Raw genomic sequence first — 15,588 nt, forward strand, 5'->3', positions numbered from 1 at the left:
GATTTGCTGGGAACATCTAGCAGAAGAACCTGTCAGATTGATGTTCAACTCACACCTCCGTCAGAACTTTGACCAGATATCGGGGGAGGTGAGGGACATTGACTCAGAATGGGCCATGTTACGCTCCTCCATTGTTGAAGCGGCTGACTGTAGCTGTGGCCGCAAGGTTGGTGCCTGTCGGGGCGGTAATCCTCAAACTCCGCCCTTGTCATGGAACACTGGACCAACTCTTCACCCTGTCCAGGATCCTAGAGGGTTCATGGGAGTTTGCCCAACCAGTCCACATGTGCTCTGTGGATCTGGAGAAGGCATTCGACTGTGTTCCCCGGCGTATTCTGTGGGAGGTGCTTTGGGAGTACGGGGTACATGGCTCTTTGCTACAAGCCATTCAGGCCCTGTACAAACAAAGCAGGAGTTTGGTTCGCATGGCCGGCAGTAAGTCAAACTCTTTCCCAGTGAGAGTTGGACTCCATCAGGGCTGCCCTTTGTCACAGATTCTATTCATAATTTTTATGGATAGAATACTAGGTGCAGTCAGGGGATGGAGGGTGTCCGGTTTGGTGACCTCACAGTTACATCGCTGCTGTTTGCAGATGATGTGGTCCTACTGGGGACATCAGGCCATGAACAGGCCATTTGCAACCGAGTGTGAAGCGGCCGGAATGAGAATCAGTACATCCAAATCCGAGGCCATGGTTCTCAGGTGGAAAAGGGTGGAGAGCCCTCTCTGGGTTGGTGATAAGCTCTTGCCTCAAGTGGAGGAGTTTAAGTATCTCGGGGTCTTGTTCACGAGTGATGGTACAAGGGAGCGGGAGATTGACAGGCAGATTGGTGCTGGGTCAGCAGTGATGCGGCCTCTTTACCGGTCTGTTGTGGTAAAGAAAGAGCTGAGCCATAAGGCAAGGCTCTCGATTTACCGGTTGATCTATGTTCCCACCCTCACCTATGGTCATGAGCTTTGGATAATGACCGAAAGAACGAGATCGCGAATACAAGCGGCCGAAATGAGTTTCCTCCACAGGGTGTCTGGACTCTCCCTTAGAGATAGGGTGAGAAGTTCGGTCATCCGGGAGGGACTCGGAGTAGAGCCGCTACTTCTTCACGTCGAGAGGAGCCAGCTGAGGTGGTTCGGGCATCTGGTTAGGAAGCCTCCTGGACGCCTCCCTCGTGAGGTGTCACAGGCAAGTCCACCAGCGAGGAGACCCCGGGGAAGACCCAGGACACGCTGACGTGACTATATTGCCCAGCTAGCCTGGGAGTGCCTCAGAATCCCCCCCGGAGAGCTAGTGGAAGTGGCTGGGGAAAGGGAGGTCTGGGCTTCATTGCTTAGGATGCTGCCCCGTTTTAGCAGAACAGACCAGAACTTTTCACTTTCTTGTTCAAATCACTCAGAAAACGTCACATCATCTCTGAACATCTCACATTGTTCACATTTAAACTCACACTGTTTATACTGTAAACATCTGTCATCTTTAGGTTTGACGTATTTCCCCACTGTTTACATTTTGGTCATTTCTGTAAACATGAGTACAGTGACCCAAATAAATACCCAAGTTTCCAGTGGACACACACAGAGCACAGATAAAGCGAAAGTAATCAGCTTACCTTACTGTAATATAGCAGTGTTTAACAGGGAATCAGTTTCTGTAACTAAGCATGTTTTTAAACTGAAATGATTCTTTCTGTGTAATAAATACTGATAGTCGAGAGGCAAGTTGAGCTGGGATGTGCAGAAGGTTCCACTAGGTGGTGTAACTGTGAAATTCATGTTCATGACCACCAGACTCTGACCTCTTCATTGGGTTTTACTGCTTTAAAATGGACAAAGAAGCTTTTATTCACAGTTTCAACCTGTAAAAATGCTTTTAGTGCTGATGAAATGTCTCACATGTAAAAGATCAAATTCTCAGAGTCACATTCTGTGACAGAAACTACGCTTTTCCCATAGGATTTTCCTTTTATTGTGTGATTTATCCATTTTCAGCACCATGAACTCAGCCTTTCAGTGGATCAGCCTTTACTCACTCTTTAAAACATGGTTCCTCAAGGCTTCTTTAGTAAATAAAATGGTTCTGTGTTGAACGATGAACTCTCAAAGAACCCTTTGCATGCTTAAATGGTTCTCTGCATGGTGAAACAGTTCTTCAGATTGATGGAAAATGTGCTGTATATGGTTTTATCTAGCACCCAAAAGGGTTTTCTACTGTAACAAGCCAAAGAACTTTATTTTAGTATAGAACCCTTTTTGCAAAGAGTATGAATTCAATTATTACAGGGTAGAAATTTAATTGTTTAAATTTTAATGATTGCCTGTTTAATATATCAAAACGCTGATTTCTCACTAAACAGAATTGTCACACGTCCAAATTCAGTTCTTACAAGCTGAATAAAAACGTTCCGTTCCTAAATGTAAAAATTGGATTGAAGAGTAAAATAGTTTTTACTGTTATTACGACGTTTCTAATCTACTTTTCCATTTCCAGGTGTTTCTAATATTGAGTTCCCAGTTTATGTGATTCTGCTGTGCAGGTTCAGCTCCTGTTGTGCTTCACTGCTATTCAGCATTTTAGACCAAAATAATCCAAAAGGAGAAAAACAAAAGATCTGTAAATTACTCGGTACTTGAGTAGGTTTTTTTAAGCTTTTTTTTAAGACTGTAAAACTACACGCGCTGCAGATTCACAGTGGATTAAAATCACTCCACAATTATTACAGCCAGACTGTAAAACTACACACTGCAGATTCATACTGGATTAAAATCGCTCCACAATTATTACAGTCAGACTGTAAAACTACACACACACACACACACTGCAGATTCATACTGGATTAAAATCACTCCACAATTATTACAGTCAGACTGTAAAACTACACACACTGCAGATTCATACTGGATTAAAATCACTCCACAATTATTACCGTCAGACTGTAAAACTACACACTGCAGATTCATACTGGATTAAAATCACTCCACAATTATTACAGTCAGACTGTAAAACTACACACACTGCAGATTCATACTGGATTAAAATCACTCCACAATTATTACCGTCAGACTGTAAAACTACACACTGCAGATTCATACTGGATTAAAATCACTCCACAATTATTACCGTCAGACTGTAAAACTACACGCTGCAGATTCATACTGGATTAAAATCACTCCACAATTATTACAGTCAGACTGTAAAACTACACGCTGCAGATTCATACTGGATTAAAATCACTCCACAATTATTACAGTCAGACTGTAAAACTACACACTGCAGATTCATACTGGATTAAAATCACTCCACAATTATTACCGTCAGACTGTAAAACTACACACTGCAGATTCATACTGGATTAAAATCACTCCACAATTATTACCGTCAGACTGTAAAACTACACACTGCAGATTCATACTGGATTAAAATCACTCCACAATTATTACCGTCAGACTGTAAAACTACACACTGCAGATTCATACTGGATTAAAATCACTCCACAATTATTACCGTCAGACTGTAAAACTACACACACTGCAGATTCATACTGGATTAAAATCACTCCACAATTATTACCGTCAGACTGTAAAACTACACACTGCAGATTCATACTGGATTAAAATCACTCCACAATTATTACAGTCAGACTGTAAAACTACACACTGCAGATTCATACTGGATTAAAATCACTCCACAATTATTACAGTCAGACTGTAAAACTACACACTGCAGATTCATACTGGATTAAAATCGCTCCACAATTATTACAGTCAGACTGTAAAACTCCACACACTGCAGATTCATACTGGATTAAAGTGACTCCACAATTATTACAGTCAGACTGTAAAACTACACACTGCAGATTCATACTGGATTAAAGTGACTCCACAATTATTACAGTCAGACTGTAAAACTACACACTGCAGATTCATACTGGATTAAAATCACTCCACAATTATTACAGTCAGACTGTAAAACTACACACTGCAGATTCATACTGGATTAAAATCTCTCCACAATTATTACCGTCAGACTGTAAAACTCCACGCGCTGCAGATTCATACTGGATTAAAGTCACTCCACAATTATTACAGTCAGACTGTAAAACTACACACTGCAGATTCATACTGGATTAAAGTGACTCCACAATTATTACAGTCAGACTGTAAAACTACACACTGCAGATTCATACTGGATTAAAATCACTCCACAATTATTACAGTCAGACTATAAAACTACACACTGCAGATTCATACTGGATTAAAATCTCTCCACAATTATTACCGTCAGACTGTAAAACTACACACACTGCAGATTCATACTGGATTAAAGTCACTCCACAATTATTACAGTCAGACTGTAAAACTACACACACTGCAGATTCATACTGGATTAAAGTCACTCCACAATTATTACCGTCAGACTGTAAAACTACACACTGCAGATTCATACTGGATTAAAATCGCTCCACAATTATTACAGTAAGACCGTAAAACTACACACACTGCAGATTCATACTGGATTAAAATCACTCCACAATTATTACAGTCAGACTGTAAAACTACACACTGCAGATTCATACTGGATTAAAGTCACTCCACAATTATTACAGTCAGACTGTAAAACTACACACACTGCAGATTCATACTGGATTAAAGTCACTCCACAATTATTACAGTCAGACTGTAAAACTACACACACTGCAGATTCATACTGGATTAAAATCACTCCACAATTATTACCGTCAGACTGTAAAACTACACACTGCAGATTCATACTGGATTAAAATCGCTCCACAATTATTACAGTAAGACCGTAAAACTACACACACTGCAGATTCATACTGGATTAAAATCACTCCACAATTATTACAGTCAGACCGTAAAACTACACACTGCAGATTCATACTGGATTAAAATCACTCCACAATTATTACAGTCAGACTGTAAAACTACACACTGCAGATTCATACTGGATTAAAATCGCTCCACAATTATTACAGTCAGACTGTAAAACTCCACACACTGCAGATTCATACTGGATTAAAGTCACTCCACAATTATTACAGTCAGACTGTAAAACTACACACTGCAGATTCATACTGGATTAAAGTGACTCCACAATTATTACAGTCAGACTGTAAAACTACACACTGCAGATTCATACTGGATTAAAATCACTCCACAATTATTACAGTCAGACTATAAAACTACACACTGCAGATTCATACTGGATTAAAATCTCTCCACAATTATTACCGTCAGACTGTAAAACTCCACGCGCTGCAGATTCATACTGGATTAAAGTCACTCCACAATTATTACAGTCAGACTGTAAAACTACACACTGCAGATTCATACTGGATTAAAGTCACTCCACAATTATTACAGTCAGACTGTAAAACTACACACACTGCAGATTCATACTGGATTAAAATCACTCCACAATTATTACAGTCAGACTGTAAAACTACACACTGCAGATTCATACTGGATTAAAATCACTCCACAATTATTACAGTCAGACTGTAAAACTACACACACTGCAGATTCATACTGGATTAAAATCACTCCACAATTATTACCGTCAGACTGTAAAACTACACACTGCAGATTCATACTGGATTAAAATCACTCCACAATTATTACCGTCAGACTGTAAAACTACACACTGCAGATTCATACTGGATTAAAATCACTCCACAATTATTACCGTCAGACTGTAAAACTACACACTGCAGATTCATACTGGATTAAAATCACTCCACAATTATTACCGTCAGACTGTAAAACTACACACACTGCAGATTCATACTGGATTAAAATCACTCCACAATTATTACAGTCAGACCGTAAAACTACACACTGCAGATTCATACTGGATTAAAATCACTCCACAATTATTACAGTCAGACTGTAAAACTACACACACTGCAGATTCATACTGGATTAAAATCACTCCACAATTATTACCGTCAGACTGTAAAACTACACACTGCAGATTCATACTGGATTAAAATCACTCCACAATTATTACAGTCAGACTGTAAAACTACACACACTGCAGATTCATACTGGATTAAAATCACTCCACAATTATTACCGTCAGACTGTAAAACTACACACTGCAGATTCATACTGGATTAAAATCACTCCACAATTATTACCGTCAGACTGTAAAACTGCACACACTGCAGATTCATACTGGATTAAAAATCACTCCACAATTATTACAGTCAGACTGTAAAACTACACACACTGCAGATTCATACTGGATTAATATCACTCCACAATTATTACCGTCAGACTGTAAAACTACACACACTGCAGATTCATACTGGATTAAAATCACTCCACAATTATTACAGTCAGACTGTAAAACTACACACTGCAGATTCATACTGGATTAAAATCACTCCACAATTATTACAGTCAGACTGTAAAACTACACGCTGCAGATTCATACTGGATTAAAATCACTCCACAATTATTACCGTCAGACTGTAAATCTGCACACATTGCAGATTCATACTGGATTAAAATCACTCCACAATTATTACAGTCAGACTGTAAAACTACACACACTGCAGATTCATACTGGATTAAAATCACTCCACAATTATTACAGTCAGACTGTAAAACTACACACTGCAGATTCAGACTGGATTAAAATCACTCCACAATTATTACAGTCAGACTATAAAACTACACACTGCAGATTCATACTGGATTAAAATCACTCCACAATTATTACCATCAGACTGTAAAACTACACACTGCAGATTCATACTGGATTAAAATCACTCCACAATTATTACAGTCAGACTGTAAAACTACACACTGCAGATTCATACCGGATTAAAATCACTCCACAATTATTACAGTCAGACTGTAAAACTACACACACACTGCAGATTCATACTGGATTAAAATCACTCCACAATTATTACAGTCAGACTGTAAAACTACACACACTGCAGATTCATACTGGATTAATATCACTCCACAATTATTACCGTCAGACTGTAAAACTACACACACTGCAGATTCATACTGGATTAAAATCACTCCACAATTATTACAGTCAGACTGTAAAACTACACACTGCAGATTCATACTGGATTAAAATCACTCCACAATTATTACAGTCAGACTGTAAAACTACACGCTGCAGATTCATACTGGATTAAAATCACTCCACAATTATTACCGTCAGACTGTAAATCTGCACACACTGCAGATTCATACTGGATTAAAATCACTCCACAATTATTACAGTCAGACTGTAAAACTACACACACTGCAGATTCATACTGGATTAATATCACTCCACAATTATTACCGTCAGACTGTAAAACTACACACACTGCAGATTCATACTGGATTAAAATCACTCCACAATTATTACAGTCAGACTGTAAAACTACACACTGCAGATTCATACTGGATTAAAATCACTCCACAATTATTACAGTAAGACCGTAAAACTACACACACTGCAGATTCATACTGGATTAAAATCACTCCACAATTATTACCGTCAGACTGTAAAACTACACACTGCAGATTCATACTGGATTAAAATCACTCCACAATTATTACAGTCAGACTGTAAAACTACACACACTGCAGATTCATACTGGATTAAAATCACTCCACAATTATTACCGTCAGACTGTAAAACTACACACTGCAGATTCATACTGGATTAAAATCACTCCACAATTATTACAGTCAGACTGTAAAACTACACACTGCAGATTCATACTGGATTAAAATCGCTCCACAATTATTACAGTAAGACCGTAAAACTACACACACTGCAGATTCATACTGGATTAAAATCACTCCACAATTATTACCGTCAGACTGTAAAACTACACACTGCAGATTCATACTGGATTAAAATCACTCCACAATTATTACAGTCAGACTGTAAAACTACACACACTGCAGATTCATACTGGATTAAAATCGCTCCACAATTATTACAGTCAGACTGTAAAACTCCACACACTGCAGATTCATACTGGATTAAAGTCACTCCACAATTATTACAGTCAGACTGTAAAACTACACACTGCAGATTCATACTGGATTAAAGTGACTCCACAATTATTACAGTCAGACTGTAAAACTACACACTGCAGATTCATACTGGATTAAAATCACTCCACAATTATTACAGTCAGACTATAAAACTACACACTGCAGATTCATACTGGATTAAAATCACTCCACAATTATTACCGTCAGACTGTAAAACTCCACGCGCTGCAGATTCATACTGGATTAAAATCACAAATTATATTATATTAAAATGCTAATCAAGCTAAGTTGTACTTCAGTTATTAATCTAAATCTTATATTTGTGTTTTATAAGTTTGGCAGTCATGAAACCAGCAGTTCTTTTTGGCTGTCAGTATGTTAGGCCACTCGGTGGTCATATACCCAGTATGTATTGAGGGTGGAGGATGAGCTCTGGGAGCTGAAGTATCAGAGTGGGAAAACCCCTCACTGCTTTGGTCTGGATCAGGTACAGTGAATACGCCACTGTGTCAGTGTCTGACGGTAAAAGACTCTAAGCCCACTCTAAAGCTGCTGCTACACTGAGGATTTGTTTATGTTGTGCCACAAATGTTTTGAAGTAGCTTAAGAAGAGCTCTCATACACAAATAACCTACAGTTGAAAAAGATGCTAAATGCTGTGGAATTTTCCAGTAAGCTGTCACCTCATGTTTAATGAATTATGCAGTGAGAGTAGTTGCGGTCATTCAGTACTGTGGTGGACAGTAGGGTCCCACAGCTCTGAATCTATCAAAATCAGCTCAAAATAAGAGCAAAGCACAGAAAGTGGATCCATTCCTAGACGAGCCAACAAAATGTCATAATTCTTCTGATTTTGTGTTTTATGAATTATTTTAGAATGTAAAGGTGTATAATTTACTGAACAAGCTGTGTTTTCATCTTCGCAGGTGAGCAGGTCAAGTGTGTTATTATTGCCTTTAAATATGAATCGTTAGTGTTGGTTGTACAGGACAGTGATGTGTAGAAATCTGCAGCTGCTTTATCTCAGCACAGCCGTCTTTGTGGAGAGGTGTGAGTAGTTTTTCACAGCAGGGGGTTCTAACCCCTCCCCCTTCTCACTTAATTGCTCACTAGCAGCTCAACACTTCAAGTCCTAGTTCATCTGATCGCTTATCTTACAGGGACAAATATTTATTATATTTGGTCATTTATTTAAAACATCTGAGTCTTTTTCCAATCCACTGGCAGAATCGCCACTAGGGGGCACTGCAGACACTGGCATTATTAAGGGGCTGCACATGTATTTCTGAACCAGCTGCTTTGGGACAGTGAGTGTTGGAGAAAGATTAAAACAAATAAACCTGATTTGAATTGAATTGAATTATATTAAATGGCACCACCGGCCATCTGTAGTTGTAAACAGGTGGGCCAGTGGTCTCTTTTCCACTGTCGAGCTCAATGGTTTTCAGGGCCGTACTGCACTGTTCCATAATGGTGCGGACTTGTTGGCTGGTTATGGTTTCTTTTCCAATCTGTTGTGTTGCTAAATCAGAAAATCCATACAAACAAGTTGCTAACTACTAACAGGCTAACAGCTACATACACAGGACCCATCGCAAAACATCTCCAGCTCCGGTCCCTCTGCATGCTCTCAGATGTCCAGTAGATTATGGTCAGTAGATTATGAGATGTCGCAGAGCTGACATAACAGAATTAGCAGTTAGCTTTCTCCTCCAAGCGTGTTGAGCTCCAATGAAATTGTATTTACAGCCGTTTAAAAAGATCTGGGGGAGCTTCACATCATTCAGACGAAGATCGTACTAGACTTCACCTTCCCAGCTTGGTAGCATTAGCAACGTTTACATGCAGCCTGATAATCTGTTAATAATCTGAATAATAACTTGATTGGAAAAGAATACGTCCATGTAAACACCTGTCGGAATAGTCTAGTCCAATTGAAGCCTTTCGGAATACAGTTTCTATCTGACTGATCGAGGTGGGTAATCCTGTAAATAATCCGTTAAATAGAAGAATAATATCCGTGTAAACGCCTGTATCCGATTACATTCCCTATCGGAAAGTTTCAGTCCGTTCTGCATGTGCGTCGCGCCACAGTGAGAGTTTATACCGTTCAACACGGCGGAGCAGAAACTGGTCTGCAGAGGAGACGAAGTTCATGATCTGATCTTTAAAAGACGGCGGTGGGACGGACGTCCAGCTTATGTGTCTCAGAGCACGACGTCTTCCTCTCAGCCTTCTTTAATAAGGACGTGTGAAGGACGTTTTCCTGAGTCTGACGTCATTTTAAAGCAGTTAAAAACACAATCACTGCTCACTGCTGCTCATCTCACTCTGACTGGACTAAGATAGATATAGAATTAGACAAATAAAGAATCAGTAAACTTATAATAACAAATATTTTAAAAATACATGAAAAAAATAAACAGTTCAGTTCCAAGAAAGAAACCATAACAACAGCCAACCATAAGCGCGGTTTTCTCAGCTGGTCTAAGACTTTTGCACAGTGCCGCTCACTCTTCAGTGCGACAAGCAGTCAAATCACTTCTGCCATCATATTTCCTGTTCACTGAGTGACACGTTCCATTTTCACAGTCAGCTATCAGTGTTTAAACGCGCCGTTATCTGCCGCTCCGTCACCAAACCTGTCAGCCACTCATTACAGAGCATCGCAGAGATAATCTCCAATCCTGACACTCTGATTCTAACGTTGCGTAACAGGCCAGTCTCATCCGTACAGGTGTGTAACTTCCACTCTCACAGGGTTAGATGGGTTATTAATCACTCCCTCAGGATAGACTGTATGGAAATGTCCACTGCCATTCAAACCCACAGTGGGGATTAACAGAGCGGTCAGTCAGTTTGAAGCATGTAACAATTTTAGTGGTGAAATTATTCTCAAATTATAGCAACTGTCAATAAAAAAACAAATAAATGTGAACCCTCAACATCCAAACCAATCAGGACGAGGAGGCGTGTCTCTTTTAATGTTAAGCATTAGCTGTGTCCCATTTCAGGGGCCGCGTCCTTCAGAGGCTGCACTTAAAGGCCGACTGCGCCCCATTTCGAAGGCTCCTTCATACACGGCCAAGAAACCTGTTCTTTTCCATGGCAACGAAGGATCCATGGGGCAGATCCTTCATCAGCCAACATATCCCGAGGTTCACTGCATGCCGACATGGATCCAAGAACCTTGGTGGCATCAGCAAAGAAGTGATTGGTGGCTGAGGAGACACTTTAAATGTATATCGGGTTTAAATGGAGTCAAATAGCGAACGATACAGATGTTTAAAAAAGCCGATGTGAAAAAAAGCAACTAAAATCAAAGTTTCTCCATCTTCTTCAGCGGCGGCGCAGGCTGGGTCCTTACAGTTCGCTGTTCAGAAAGATTAAAAATAAGTTTTCAAATGAAGAGTTATACAGGGTTAAACGGCACCGCCGTTACCTCACTTCATAATCTCGCTTAGCAGGTTTCTGAGCGGATGTAGGTGAGTAGCTGAATAACTGATGTAGCTGAGTAGCTGATTAGCTGGTGTAGCTGATGTAGCTGAGTAGTGGATGTAGCTGAGTAGCTGATGTAGATGATTAGCTGATGTAGCTGAGTAGCTGATGTAGCTGAATAACTGATGTTGCTGATGTAGCTGGGTAGCTGATATAGCTGAATAGCTGATGTAGCTGAGTAGCTGATGTACAAGTAGCTGAATAGATGATGTAGCTGAGTACCTCATGTAGCTGAACAGCTGATGTTGCTGATGTAGCTGGGTAGCTGATGTAGCTGAATAGCTGATGTAGCTGAGTATCTGATGTAGCTGAGTAGCTGATGTAGCTGAGTAGCTGATGTAGCTGTTGTAGCTGGTGTAGCTGAGTAGCTGATGTCGCTGAATAGCTGATGTCGCTGAATAGTTGATGTATCTGATGTAGCTGAGTAGCTGATGTATCTGATGTAGCTGATGTAGCTGAGTAGCTGATGTCACTGAATAGCTGATGTAGCTGATGTAGCTGAGTAGCTGATGTAGCTGAGTAGCTGATGTAGCTGATGTAGGTGAGTATCTGATGTAGCTGAGTAGCTGAGTAGCTGATGTTGCTGATGAGTAACTTTAGCTAGCTCTTGCATTAGCTAGTAAATTACTGACCCTGTATAGTGGTGTCATCATATTATTTGTAAGAATTGATTAAGACTATGTTAGAACTAGCATTCAGGTTAGAACCAGCATTCAGATTAGAACCAGTGTTCAGGTTGGAGACAGAGTTCAGGTTAGAACCAGCATTCAGTTTAGAGCCAGCGTTCAGGTTAGAGCCAGTATTCAGGTTAGATACAGCATTCAGGTTAGAACCAGCGTTCAGGTTAGAACCAGCGTTCAGGTTAGAACCAGTGTTCAGGTTAGAGACAGTGTTCAGGTTAGAGACAGCGTTCAGGTTAGAGACAGCGTTCAGGTTAGAGACAGTGTTCAGGTTAGAACCAGCGTTCAGGTTAGAACCAGCATTCAGGGTAGAGACAGCGTTCAGGTTAAAGACAGCGTTCAGGTTAGAGACAGCGCTCAGGTTAGAACCAGCATTCAGGGTAGAGACAGCATTCAGGTTAGAACCAGCGTTCAGGTTAGAACCAGCGTTCAGGTTACAGACAGTGTTCAGGTTAGAGACAGCATTCAGGTTAGAGACAGCGTTCAGGGTAGAGACAGCGTTCAGGTTAGAGACAGTGTTCAGGTTAGAGACAGCGTTCAGGTTTGAGACAGCATTCAGGTTAGACCCAGCGTTCAGGTTAGAGACAGTGTTCAGGTTAGAACCAGCGTTCAGGTTAGAGAGAGCGTTCAGGTTAGAACCAGTGTTCAGGTTAGAGACAGCGTTCAGGTTAGAACCAGCGTTCAGGTTAGAACCAGCATTCAGGTTAGAGACAGTTCAGGTTAGAGACAGCGTTCAGGTTAGAGACAGTTCAGGTTAGAGAGAGCGTTCAGGTTAGAGAGAGCGTTCAGGTTAGAGACAGTTCAGGTTAGAGAGAGCGTTCAGGTTAGAGACAGCGTTCAGGTTAGAACCAGCGTTCAGGTTAGAGACAGTTCAGGTTAGAGACAGCGTTCAGGTTAGAACGAACCAGTGTTCAGGTTAGAGACAGTGTTCAGGTTAGAGACAGTGTTCAGGTTAGAACCAGCGTTCAGGTTAGAACCAGCGTTCAGGGTAGAGACAGCGTTCAGGTTAGAGACAGCGTTCAGGTTAGAACCAGCATTCAGGGTAGAGACAGCGTTCAGGTTAGAGACAGCGTTCAGGTTAGAGACAGTGTTCAGGTTTGAGACAGCGTTCAGGTTTGAGACAGCATTCAGGTTAGACCCAGTGTTCAGGTTAGAGACAGTGTTCAGGTTAGAGACAGCGTTCAGGTTAGAACCAGCGTTCAGGTTAGAACCAGCATTCAGGTTAGAGACAGTTCAGGTTAGAGACAGCGTTCAGGTTAGAACCAGCGTTCAGGTTAGAGACAGTTCAGGTTAGAGACAGCGTTCAGGTTAGAGACAGTTCAGGTTAGAGACAGCGTTCAGGTTAGAACCAGTGTTCAGGTTAGAGACAGCGTTCAGGTTAGAACCAGTGTTCAGGTTAGAGACAGCGTTCAGGTTAGAGACAGTTCAGGTTAGAGACAGCGTTCAGGTTAGAACTAGCGTTCAGGTTAGAGACAGTTCAGGTTAGAGACAGCGTTCAGGTTAGAACCAGCGTTCAGGTTAGAGACAGCGTTCAGGTTAGAACCAGCATTCAGGTTAGAGACAGTGTTCAGGTTAGAACCAGCGTTCAGGTTAGAGACAGTTCAGGTTAGAGACAGCGTTCAGGTTAGAGACAGTTCAGGTTAGAGACAGCGTTCAGGTTAGAACCAGCGTTCAGGTTAGAACCAGCGTTCAGGTTAGAGACAGCGTTCAGGTTAGAGACAGTTCAGGTTAGAGCCAGCGTTCAGGTTAGAGACAGCGTTCAGGTTAGAACCAGCGTTCAGGTTAGAGACAGCGTTCAGGTTAGAGACAGCGTTCAGGGTAGAAACAGCGTTCAGGTTAGAGACAGCGTTCAGGTTAGAGACAGTGTTCAGGTTAGAAGCAGCGTTCAGGTTAGAGACAGCGTTCAGGTTAGAGACAGTGTTCAGGGTAGAGACAGTGTTCAGGTTAGAGACAGTGTTCAGGTTAGAACCAGCGTTCAGGTTAGAGACAGCGTTCAGGGTAGAGACAGCGTTCAGGTTAGAGACAGCGTTCAGGTTAGAGACAGTGTTCAGGGTAGAGACAGTGTTCAGGTTAGAGACAGTGTTCAGGTTAGAGGCAGCGTTCAGGTTAGAACCAGCGTTCAGGTTAGAGACAGCGTTCAGGGTAGAGACAGCGTTCAGGTTAGAGACAGCGTTCAGGGTAGAGACAGTGTTCAGGGTAGAGACAGCGTTCAGGTTAGAGACAGTGTTCAGGTTAGAGACAGCGTTCAGGGTAGAGACAGCGTTCAGGTTAGAGCCAGCGTTCAGGTTAGAGCCAGCGTTCAGGTTAGAGACAGCGTTCAGGGTAGAAACAGCGTTCAGGTTAGAGACAGTGTTCAGGTTAGAGACAGCGTTCAGGTTAGAGACAGCGTTCAGGTTAGAGACAGTGTTCAGGTTAGAGACAGCGTTCAGGTTAGAGACAGCGCTCAGGTTAGAGACAGTGTTTAGAGTAGAGACAGCGTTCAGGTTAGAGACAGTGTTCAGGTTAGAGACAGCGTTCAGGTTAGAGACAGCGTTCAGGTTAGAGACAGTGTTTAGGGTAGAGACAGTGTTCAGGTTAGAGACAGCGTTCAGGTTAGAGACAGCGCTCAGGTTAGAGACAGTGTTTAGAGTAGAGACAGCGTTCAGGTTAGAGACAGCGTTCAGGTTAGAACCAGCATTCAGGTTAGAGCCAGCGTTCAGGTTAGAGACAGTGTTCAGGGTAGAGACAGCGTTCAGGGTAGAGACAGTGTTCAGGGTAGAGACAGCGTTCAGGTTAGAACCAGCGTTCAGGTTAGAGACAGTTCAGGTTAGAGACAGCGTTCAGGTTAGAACGAACCAGTGTTCAGGTTAGAGACAGTGTTCAGGTTAGAGACAGTGTTCAGGTTAGAACCAGCGTTCAGGTTAGAACCAGCGTTCAGGGTAGAGACAGCGTTCAGGTTAGAGACAGCGTTCAGGTTAGAACCAGCATTCAGGGTAGAGACAGCGTTCAGGTTAGAGACAGCGTTCAGGTTAGAGACAGCGTTCAGGTTAGAGACAGTGTTCAGGTTTGAGACAGCGTTCAGGTTTGAGACAGCATTCAGGTTAGACCCAGTGTTCAGGTTAGAGACAGTGTTCAGGTTAGAGACAGCGTTCAGGTTAGAACCAGCGTTCAGGTTAGAACCAGCATTCAGGTTAGAGACAGTTCAGGTTAGAGACAGCGTTCAGGTTAGAACCAGCGTTCAGGTTAGAGACAGTTCAGGTTAGAGACAGCGTTCAGGTTAGAGACAGTTCAGGTTAGAGACAGCGTTCAGGTTAGAACCAGTGTTCAGGTTAGAGACAGCGTTCAGGTTAGAACCAGTGTTCAGGTTAGAGACAGCGTTCAGGTTAGAGACAGTTC

The sequence above is a fragment of the Pygocentrus nattereri genome, chromosome 6 (assembly GCF_015220715.1).
Source record: "Pygocentrus nattereri isolate fPygNat1 chromosome 6, fPygNat1.pri, whole genome shotgun sequence".
NCBI lineage: Eukaryota > Metazoa > Chordata > Actinopteri > Characiformes > Serrasalmidae > Pygocentrus > Pygocentrus nattereri.